Source organism: Myotis davidii, unplaced genomic scaffold (genome assembly GCF_000327345.1).
Source record: "Myotis davidii unplaced genomic scaffold, ASM32734v1 scaffold933, whole genome shotgun sequence".
Lineage (NCBI taxonomy): Eukaryota > Metazoa > Chordata > Mammalia > Chiroptera > Vespertilionidae > Myotis > Myotis davidii.
Window position 1 is genome coordinate 794,962 of NW_006285240.1, and position 11,653 is coordinate 806,614.

The window sequence follows — 11,653 nt, forward strand, 5'->3', positions numbered from 1 at the left end:
GGAAGGGCAAGGGGGAAAAAAGGGAAACATATTAAATATTTTTTGTAATACTTTAAGCAATAAAACAAAATTTAAAAAAAAAAGAAAGAATGTCAGTGCTACCAAAAAGGAAACTTTGTCAGTCATGGTCTTTACTTTTTCCTCCTTCGTTGGCTTTTGAAATCTGAATCCTACCTCCAGAGAAGCTACAGTACACCCTAGCATTCACATCCTTGGAACTAGTTGTGCTGTTCAGATTAAAAGTTATGTAACAGCAGAGTCTCTGAACTTCAGAACTCCAACCTCTGAGAAAGAACCATGGCCACAAACAGTTTGGGGGTGGGGGTTAGGGGGTGGGAGGTAGCAGAAGCCTAATGGAAGCCAGGTCTCTCGAATCCAATTCTAGGGTTCTTACCCCTGCTGATCTTTGACCTGCTGCCCTGGTCCTGCAACATGATTCAAGCCACCCAGATATGTGGCTTGTGAATCCTGACATTTTATCCAAAGAGCTAAATTAAATAGACACACTCTTGCTGGCTTGTGATGTTTCCCAGGTTCCCTTTGCATATTTTAATCTCATCAATCGTCTTAATGACCTTTACGGCAGTTTTCTTTTCCCTAGGATCCAGCACAGAATCATAAACTGCTTTTAACCCTTATGTATCCTTAATGTTCCTTCGACTGAAATAGTTCTTAGCTTTTGTCTTTCACGCCATTGATATTTTCGAAAAATACATGCCAGTCATTTTAGAGAATATCCTTCAGTTGGTTTTCTCTGATGCTTCTTCATGATTAGATTCAGATGCCCTGTTCTTGACCGGGGTATGACTCCAGAGGCAGGTGACACCATTGTCCCTTATTGTGATGTTAATTTTGATCCCTCCTTTAAGGTGTTGTCCAAGTTTCCCACTTCTGTTACTATTTTTCCCTTTTATAATCAACTAGAGGACTGGTGCGTGAAATTTGTGCAGGGGGCAGTCCCCTCAGCCCAGCCTACACCCTCTCCAATCCGGGACCCTTCAGGGGATGTCCAACTGCTGGTTTAGGCCCAATACCAGAGACATCTTTCTCACAATATGGGACTGCTGGCTCCTAACTGCTCATTTCCTGGCCTTCTGATCGGCCCTAACTGCAACCCCCCCCAACAGCTTGGTTGCCCCTTACTGCCCCCCCGCCAGCCTGGTCAGCCCAGCCTACACCCTCTCCAATCCGGGACCCTTCAGGGGATGTCCAACTGCTGGTTTAGGCCCAATACCAGAGACATCTTTCTCACAATATGGGACTGCTGGCTCCTAACTGCTCATTTCCTGGCCTTCTGATCGGCCCTAACTGCAACCCCCCCCAACAGCTTGGTTGCCCCTTACTGCCCCCCCGCCAGCCTGGGAACCTGCTGTTCGGTTGTTACTGTAACGGCATCCTGGACAATTTGCATATTCCTCTATTATTAGTATAGATCAGTGGTTTTCAATCTTTCTAATGCCATGACCCTTCAATACATTTCCTCATGTTGTGATGACCCCAACCATAAAATTATTTTTGTTGCTACTTCATAACTGTAATTATGCTACTGTTATGAATCGTAATGTAAATATCTGATATGCAGGATGTATTTTCATTGTTACAAATTGAACACAATTAAAGCATAGTGATTAATCACAAAAACAATATGTAATTATATATGTGTTTTCCAATGGTCTTAGGCAACCCCTGTGAAAGGGTCGTTCGACCCCCAAAGGGGTCGCGACCCACAGGTTGAGAGCCACTGGTATAGATTATTAAATTTGGGGGGAAAGCAATGACACTCTTTGATTTCAGAAACTGACTCAAGCATTCGATTGGTGAATATATCCTTGCCAAACACCTGTTACTTGCTGGGCATTATTGTGGCACTGGAGACACCACAATGGGATACAGACATATCCCTACCTTCGGGGAGTTTTCATTCTAGTTAGGAAAGCAGGCAATGATCAAGTAAACAAATAAATAAAATGCTGTGTGATCTGGTGACAACTGCCTCCCGGAAAATAAAGCAGAGACAGGCACAGGGAGGCCTGAGGGAAGAGCAATTGAATTTGCAAATACTGTTGTGGCCTTCAGTCCATCCCCAAAACAATGCAGAAGAGATCTTCCTACAGCAGAAATTGTATCTTGTCACTTCCTGCTTAAAACCCAAGAGTAAGTAAGAACCTCTCTGCACGGAGTGTCCCAGCCTCTCCATAGTCATCTTTTGGCATCCTCTCTAGCAATAACGCCTATCCTTCCCCCAGTGGGCCCTGTTGTGCCCCCCGTTCTCAAGTCCTCGCCCCACTTGTAGGACCTCCTCTCCCTTGTCCATCCAGAGCACCTCCCTGGGGATTCTCCTTCGATGCTGAGAACTGGGTAGAGGGAAGGAATCCAGTCCCCAAACTCCATCATTCTAACACAAATAAAAACAGAGTTCTAAATTATGTGAACATTTTAACAACTATTTATAATTATCTCTTGTATACATGATTTTATGCAAAATTTTATATTACATACTAAAGTACTTTGTTACATTTTCAACTATCCTAGGCAGGGCACTTAATTAAACATGTTTGATTTTTCCCTCTTCTCTGTGTTAATTAAGAAAACTAATTTGCAGAGTAATTCTACATGATTCACACACAGACTAAGAAAAATTTGCAAGCATTTCTTGGACTGAAACAGCTTGTAAATAAACATAATGAATATGTGAAAACCTACAGGCAAGTAGTGCAGAATCCACCTACATAAATCAACTGAGTCACACTTCAACTCAATTCAACAAGTCATATCGAAATCCTTATTATAAGGTGCTCTGTGCTGTGTTTGGTGCAGCAAGAACTTAGAAAAAAATATAAGATAGGAATCCCACTTTTAGAAAGGTTAGACAATGTGGTGAGATCTTAAAATACATGGTGTCATTAAAACCCTAATAAAAAATCTTAGAACTACTTTTTAGATAATTAGACATAATTACATAAACAATTACAATTTTAAGTATGGGCATTTAACAAAATTAAACTTGCACATCTTGCTTATTGTCTGTTTTTGTGCCTGTATGTTTGCTGGGGGAGTTGGGGTTTTTAGTTTCTTTGAACAGAGGTCCTCTGTAGACAGAGACTGTCTTCAGTATGTACTGTATTTGTAACTTACAAATGCCTGGCGTGGGCCTGGCCTCCTCCTGTCAACAGGACCCAAGTGCCCCGGTCTGCTGTTCGTCCACCAACTCTCTCCTCCCACAGAGGCCCCTCACGTGACAAGGCACCGATCTGTGGCTACAACGGATCAGAAACGCTTACCTGGGTGATCATCTCTACCGCCTGTTAAAAGATGACTCTTGAACTTCCACACAGAGATGATAGACAAGTGAGGAAAGAAAAGAAAAGAAAAAAAGCCAGAACAGCAAAAAGAGTCAGGAAGGAAAGCAATGCAGGCCTAGACTTGTCCCATCACAGAGCTCCTGTGGGAGGGAGAGGTCAGTCCCCACAGAGGGCGGATTCCTCCTACCTACCCACCTGAGAGAAGAAAGGCACTCACCTGCAAGCCAGCCCCGCCCCCTTTTTGGTTTGGAAGGGTTAGCCTAAAGGCGTTCCAAATCTGCCCATATTTCACAACATTTCTCCAATGAGTTGTTTCTAAATTCACTAAAATTTGTAACGCTTTGCAGATACAAAATTTGCTCACATGAAAATATTAAGGCAAGGAAAAAAGGGTAAGAAATACCTTCCCTTTGAACCTCTAGATTCTTAACTGTAAATGTGCAGTATGTAGGTAGATGCCCTCAAGACCTCACAGGCTTTTTCTAAAGAATAAAAATGTGCAGAATTACAAACACACATCAACTTTTCCACTTTTTTTAAATCCTCACCTGAGGCTATTTTCCATTGAGTTTTAGAGTGGGAGAGAGGGAGGAAGGGGAGAGAGAGAAACACTGATGTGAAAGAGACACATTGATTGCCTCCTGCAGGCTCCCCAATGCAGGTCCAGGGTGGAGCCTCGAACCCACTTATGTGCCCTCCACTGGGAATCAAACCTACGACCCTTCAGTCCATGGGCTGACGCTCTAACCCAGCCGTGGGCAAACTACAGCCCGCGGGCCAGATGCGGCCCGTTTGAAATGAATAAAACTAAAAAAAAAAGGACCGTACCCTTTTATGTAATGATGTTTACTTTGAATTTATATGAGTTCACACAAACACTCCATCCATGCTTTTGTTCCGGCCCTCCGGTCCAGTTTAAGAACCCATTGTGGCCCTCGAGTCAAAAAGTTTGCCCACCTCTGCTCTAACCACTGAACAAAACCAGCTAAGGCAACTTTTCAATTTTTAAAAAAGTTCCTAAACATGGGTTGATTTGTCATGGGTTAGAAAATGAATTTAACATCCAAATAACATTCTTAGCACAAATCAATTCCTCCCATATAATGCAAACAGAAAAATACAGTTAAGGTCCACCTGAAATAAATCCCATTTAGTAATAGCATCAATTAGGCTGGCTCTTAAATGGTAACAATAACACATATTTATTTTCTCCTAACCCCTCAAGTAATAATACAATTTTGGTCACACCCATTTAAAGTAAGAGGTTAAGTCACTTGTGCAAGGTTACATAACTAGTAAGTACTAGTGATTCAAAACTGTTCATTTTTTATAAGTGATGGCAATAGATTTATTCTCAAAAGTTAGTAAGTTTAGGAACACATCTGAATTATTAGTCCTTTCAAATGACTGGCTATGCAGAGACCCAGAGATCCAACAATATCGCTAACAAAAGGTTTATATCCAGGGCTGCCCTCAAGTTTCTGCTTTGAGGTAGTTTTGATCCTAGCCTCCATACCTTTCCCCAGCAGGTAAAGTGAAGGGAAGCATCAGTACAAAACCATGACCAATAAAAAAACAGCTGCTAGAGAAAATCCTTTAAATCTTCATAGACTCATGTGAGAGAACCACCACCCGCAGCCCCGCCCACTGTGGGGGTCCCACCGCCTCACTGGTAATGAAATCCCTGTATTCCTCCCAGAGGCGTGAACTCCACCTGTAATGTCTGCAGAAAGCGCAGCCCTGGCAGTAACAGTTTCAGCTGCTCATCCCCTTTGTCACGAGAGGAAAATGATCAGTTATTGCCTGGGCCAGCGAGGGGAAATGAACTTGCAGGCTTGCGTGAAAACAACATAATGCTGTTTTTCCAGAGGAGCTGATTAAGAACCCGCTGTCCTGAGTGCAGTCAAGTGGAACGTTCCTTCCTGGTTCCCAGCTCTCAGAGGAGGAAAGAGCAGCTCCGCAGGCCTGGCCTCCAATAACAACACCAGGAAGGGGGTCGCCTTGCAGCGCAGACACTGCTCCCCGGCTCTCTGACAGCCGGGGACGAGGCCTCGGAGGCTCGGGAGGACGGGGTTGGCCAGATATGTTGGCCAGGTCACTGCATATACTAGCACTTCCCAGAGCAGGTGATAACGGCTGTACAGGTTTTTTAAAGAGAAAGAAAAGGCCAAGGCTGAGTAACTTAGACCGATGCCACGCTGTTCTGTAGCTACACATCATTTCATGTTGCTGGGAGCCCAGAGCAAGTTACATTGGCTTTGATTAGAGAGAAGATTCTGAATACGATGGCCTATACAAACAGCGACCACATTTCCTGTCTGAAAACTGGGACATCACCTGGCAAGTATAAACACACACCTGAAATCCACCGGGCAGAGTATCTGAAGCCAACGACAGGCTCACAAAAGCGAAGGTGCGTCATCACCTACCTACCCGAGCAAGGTTCCCAGGATCCGCCTCTGGAGATCCGATTCAGCAAATCTGGGTGGTGCCTGAGAATGCACATTCTCACAAGCACCCCGAGGATATTCTTACGCTCAGGCAAGACTGGGGAACGTTGGAGGGGACCGATTATATTCTCTAACACTTGGTTCTCTTTACAATACTCCTACCTCTAAATCCCATTTCATAATAGCATCAGTTAGGTTAGCTCTTAAATGTTAACAATAACGCATATTTGTTTTCTTGTAACCCCTCAAGTAACAATTTGGGTAACACCCATTTACAGTCAGAAGAAGTTAAGTAACTTGTGCAGGGTTACACAACTAGTAAGTGCTGGTGATTCAAACAGGAGTGTGACCGCACCACTATATTCGTAATTATCGTGTATATATACAGCCTCCTCTTTCACAATCAGAGATCCGTTTTTTATAAGTGATAGCAATAGATTTATTCTCAGAAGTTAGTAAGTTGAGGAACACTCTGATTAGTAGTCCTTTCATGACTGGCTATGCAGAGACCCAAGAGATCCAACAATATCTCTAACAAAAGGTTTGTATCCAGTGCTGCCCTCCCAGAAAGTAAAAGATGTCATCAAAAAGTCAACGGTCCCTCCCAGAAAAACAAGTATCTTAGAGGAATTACAATGCGCTATACTTTCGCCCCCAAATCTGAACAATTTAACAGATGAACATCTTGGTTTTTAGATCGATTTATAAAAACAAAAAGATATGTGGTATTTAAACATTTCATAGGTGCTCTCTTTCATCTTGTCTAACACTGAATTTAAAGAAAATAAGTTACCTTTTAAAATCACGTATGGAATCATATCATGGCCCATCCTTAAGTAGCTCAAAGCTTCCTACTGCTCTTTAAAATAAAACCTGGCCCCTCCATGTCCAGGCCACCAGCCCTGGCCTACCTCTCTATCTACATCACTGAGCCCCGTCTGTCCCCAAGCTCACTAGCCTCCAGGTGACCTTGGCCTTCTTTCAGACTCTCTGATGGGCCCAGCTCCTTTCTGCCAGCAAGCCTTTGCTTGTGTTCCTTCTGCCTGAAGAAATGCCTTCGCCATCTGCCCTGGCATGCTCTCCCTCTCCTCCTTCACACCTCAAGCTACTAGTACATGTCACCCCTGGGTGACTGTCCTGATCTCCCCATCACATGGGATCCTATATCACACACTCATCCACACTACTTCTCCAAGCTCTGTCAGCTATACTGAAATCATCACTTCTGCGAAGGAATGTCGGCCCTGCCCCAATAAACTAATCTCCATGACGGCAAGGACCACATTGGTGATACTCATTTTTGCATCTCCAGTGCCTTAAAAATAGCAGAGTTCAATCAATATTTGAGAGGAGATGAAGCCGTCCTTTTCACGCTTCCCTATCTTCTCTCAAGAAAATATAGCTGTTTTTCCACTCCATTGTATATGCTTCACACATTTCTAATAACAAAAGTAAGGAACTATGAAAAAGCTATGTTGAAACAGTGAAGTCCCAAATTGAGAAATTCCAAGTTGAGCCATTTAGACCCTGCTGTGGTCAGTTTCATTTCCTGCTATAGAATCCTCTTCAAAGGGCTGCCCAGAGAGCAGAGCTATCCACGCTGAGACCCCAGAGGTCAGCCTCTAGGAGCTAAGTCACGTGATGTTAAGGAACAGAAAGCAGGGAAGAAAGAACAAGACTTGCTGGTCCACACTTACCAGAATTTGTTCTTCTTATTAAAGCTAATGGGAGCCGCTCACTCTGTGCTGCAAGACCTTCACATACCACATGCTAAGGGGGTCTATATGCTAAGGGGGTACCCCAAGAGCTGTACCCTTCCCAGGCAGGCGCCAGATACCTGCTAAGTGCTTTACTCACACATTACCTCACTTAATTGATGGAATCATTACAACTACACCGTGATCCAAGTGACTCGATCCCCATCTGATCAAAGAGGTGAAGGAGAAGTCATTTGCTTACTCTCACAGAGCTGATAAGTCCTGGACCCCTCCAACGTTCCCCAGACTTGCCTGAGCGTAAGAATGTCCTTGGGGTGCTTGTGAGAATGTGTATTCTCAGGCACCACCCAGATCAGGACAGTCAGAAGCAGCTCTGCCAAGCATGTCAGGTAGGACCCAGTGCTCTAGTACCCAATGTACTGGTACCCAAAGTGCTGGTACTGAGTACGGATCACTCAGCTGCTCTAGTCCAAGCTTCCTGGATTAAAGGCCCAGAGAGGGAAAGTAACTGAGATAAGATCACACAGCCTGTTGTTATGGTAGCCACAAGAGGTCCAACCAACAGGTCCATCCCTGTCATGCTGTCCTGACAGAGAGCCCCTCCCCTCACAGAAAATTCCCAAAACCTTAAGGATAAATGCCCCAAGTCAATTTCTCCTAAGGAACACTGCAATATTATAAAAATCCTAAAGTACCCTCTAGAGTTGAGCGAAAGCAAAACAGAAGGACTTGATCACTCTCCTTTCCTGCAGCTGCCACTGGTCTGAATTCACCTAAGTAGCTCCTTGTCTCTGCACTGAGCTCTTCTCTCAATAACAGAGCCCAGGAACATCGAGCCCTGGGCCCAGGCCAACCGGAGCCGAGCTAAATGGGCTGGAAGGCAGGCAGCTCGGCCACTCCTTCATCTAATGCTGCTCACTCTGAAGGTGGGAGCAATCACGCTGCTTTCTGTCCAAGAGCATGTGGGAAAAGGCCTGAGCATTTGGAAGCACCCCACACGCTGATTTTTCTGATCCCTGAGGCAAGTCCTATCGATCAGCTGCATGCTGCAATGGAATCCAACCATCTCTCACCTTTCCCACATCAGCCAACAGTCTGCTATACACTATCCCTACGGCCACCACGGGACCCGCCAGGTGATGTGTGCTTGGTGTTGGAGGCTTTCGGAGAAGCAGCCCTAAATGCCACCCTCAGGAGTTTCAAACCCCAATTCACTAACACCCTGGAGCGGCAACCAGGAGAATTTCTGCTCTGACCGAGGCTCCCCTGGTTACAGTGAAGCCCAGCTCAGCCTGAGACAGGAGGGAGCCGCTCCTCTCACACAGTAGATCCCAGGAGGGACAACTCATAGAGAAGGAGGCTTCCTCCCACTCCCATCAGCCCCAGCCACTGGGCCAGAGCCGCTGGACCTCATGCTCCAGGCAACGCATGGGCTCCCTGCGGGTGCTGTGCCACAGCCATGCTCTGCTAAGAGCACAGACACTCATTCTGTGAGATGTCTTTAAAGTAAAACTTCAAATGAGGATGCACATAAGAGCACCGCCAACATTTAAAGAACTCAACAACCCAACAATATTAACAATTCGCCATTTTGCTGACCACGCTTAAGGGCTGAGAAGTAGAGGATTAATTTAAGGGGTTACTACTATCCTTGAGGTAGGCAGCATGATGGAGTGGAATCTAGAGCTGCCACCTGGGGCGTGTTACTCAGGCTTCTACAGCTCACTCTGCTGGTCAATAAACTGGGGTTAACATCTCTCTTAGCATCATAGTGAAATACAAATGAGAAAAAGGAAGTCATCCTCTAACATAGTGACTGGCACATGCTACGCCATAAATTAATGCTCATTTCCATCATCAATGCTTTTAGAGAACTTCCTTTCTTTAGTACCAAGTGTTTCTTTGCTCTTCTCTTTATTAATTTCTCAAATTCTGCCAAAATGAACAACTTACATATGCTCTTATTCCAGAAATTCAGTATATTTTCCCTAAGGACGTGTGAAAAAGACCTATGTGCAATGATGGTGATTACAACATGTTTGTGACCTGCAACAAAAGTAATGCCTGCTAACTAGAATTCTATTAGAATTTAAAATGAAAGAGGTAGTTTAGTAAGTACCAATACAAGGAAAGAACTTTAAGATATAACTTAAAATAGTATGACCAAATCCTATCTAATAAAGAGGTAATATGCAAATTGACCATCACTCCAACACACAAGATGGCCACCCCCATGTGGCCACAAGATGGCCTGCAGGGGAGGGTAGTTGGGGGGGCCAGCCCTGCAGGGGAGGGCAGTTGAAAAGGGGGGGACCAGCCTGCAGGGGAGAGCAGTTAGGGGTGACCAGGCCGGCAGGGGAAGGCAGTTAGGGGCAATCAGACCAGCAAGGGAGCAGTAAGGCATCGATCAGGCTGGCAGGGGAGTGGATATGGGGTGATCAGGCTGGCAAGCAGAGCGGTTTGGGGCAATCAGGCAGGCAGGCAGGCAGGCAGGCGGTTGGGTGCCAGCAGTCCTGGATTGTGAGAAGGATGCCAGATTGGAGAGGGTGCAGGCTGGGCTGAGGCGCACACACACACACACACACATACACACACACACACACACACCGTGCACGAATTTCATGCACCGGGCCTCTAGGATGGATATAACATGGATTGAACAAAGAAGAAAAAAAAGGGGGAAAACTCATCAACATGAACAACAGTGTGATGATTGTGGGAGGGAGGGGCGCAGGGGAAGGTGGAGGAGGGTACAAAGGTGATGGATGAAGACTTGACTTGAGGTGGTGAACACACAATATAGTGTACAGATGGTGTGTTGTAGAATTGTGCACCTGAAACCTGTATAATTTTCAGGCTTCTACAGCTCTGAAAAGAGTGACCTGTTAACCAGTGTCACACCAATAAATTCAATAAAAAGGAAAAAGCTTTTAATTTTAAATATAAATTTAAAAATTATATATATGCAAGCTTTGGTGCACAAATAGTTTGCCAGTGGAGAAGAAAAAAAGGAGTAAGAACGGGAGGATGTGATGGGCAAAATAATGGCCCCATGTCTACATACTAAGCCCCCAAACCTGAAAATATATTACCTTACATGGTAAAAGAGGTTTTGAAGATGTGATTAAATTAAAGGTATTGAAGATGTGCTACATACACACACACACACACACACACACACACACACAATGGAATATTACTCAGCAATAAAAAGAATAAAACCTTGCCATTGCAAAAATATGGATGGGTCTATAAGATATTATGCTAAGTGAAATAAATTAGGCAGAGAAAGACAAATACCATATAATGTCACTTATATGTGGAATGTAAAAAATCAAAACTGTTAAACAAACAAACAAAACAGAAACACTCATAGAAACAGATCAAAGGGAGGGGGTTAGGGGATGGGCTAAAAAAGGAAGGGAAATATAGTCAATAATACTGTGAAAAGTTTACATGGGGAAAGATGGTTACTAGAATTAGTGGGGTGATCATATTGTAAGGTATAAAAATGTCAAATGACTATATTGTACACCTGAAATTAATATAATCAATATCAGACTGTATGCCAACTTAAACTTTAAAATATTTTTAAATTAACTAATTAAGGATATTGAGATGGGAAGAGTATCCTGGATTATCCAGATGTGCTCAATCTAATCACACAGATCCTTAAAATCAGAGACCCCTTCCTGGATTTGACTACAGAAAAAATCGTCAGGGAGAAGATGGAGAAAGAACCAAGAGCGAAGGAATACTGGCAGCCTCCGGAAGCCAGAAAAAGCCGAAAGCCCAGACTCACTGATTCTAATCCAGGGTGAACCATGTTGGGTTCTGATCTATAGAAGCATCAGATAAATTTGTGTTGTTTCACACTAACATTGTGGTAATTGCAGTAGCAATAGAAACTACTACAGGGGAGGAAAGGGGGTAAATTACTTACAATTTTATATCTTATTTACTACATGCATATTGCTTTTATTTGAACTCTTATTTAGTTGGGGAGAAAAGGAAGAAATTCTTTGCCCAGTTTCTAAGTCATGATTTCCTGGCTACAAAAGCTTTCACATAGCACTCAACTCCCTGTGCCTGAAAAACCTAGGCTTTCTCTCTTCTGCAGAGAACAAAGTTCTACTTACACATGGAGACTAACTCAAGTGTCATCTCCTAGGTAAGGGCTTCC

At 44.0% G+C, this 11,653-nt stretch overlaps 1 protein-coding gene across 6 annotated transcripts in view; it reads right to left on the reverse strand.

The window, feature by feature from the left end:
* The window catches only part of SGMS1 (sphingomyelin synthase 1), a 213,577-nt gene that overhangs the window by 133,614 nt on the left and 68,310 nt on the right, over positions 1-11,653 (reverse strand). The window contains exon 1 of one of the 6 annotated variants that reach the window (XM_015558824.1): positions 3,282-3,299. The exons of the other annotated variants lie outside the window; for them this stretch is intronic. The gene's annotated coding sequence lies outside the window, so the exon portion shown is untranslated. Of the gene's footprint in view, positions 1-3,281; positions 3,300-11,653 lie in introns of those variants that run through there. 6 annotated transcript variants of the gene reach the window in all.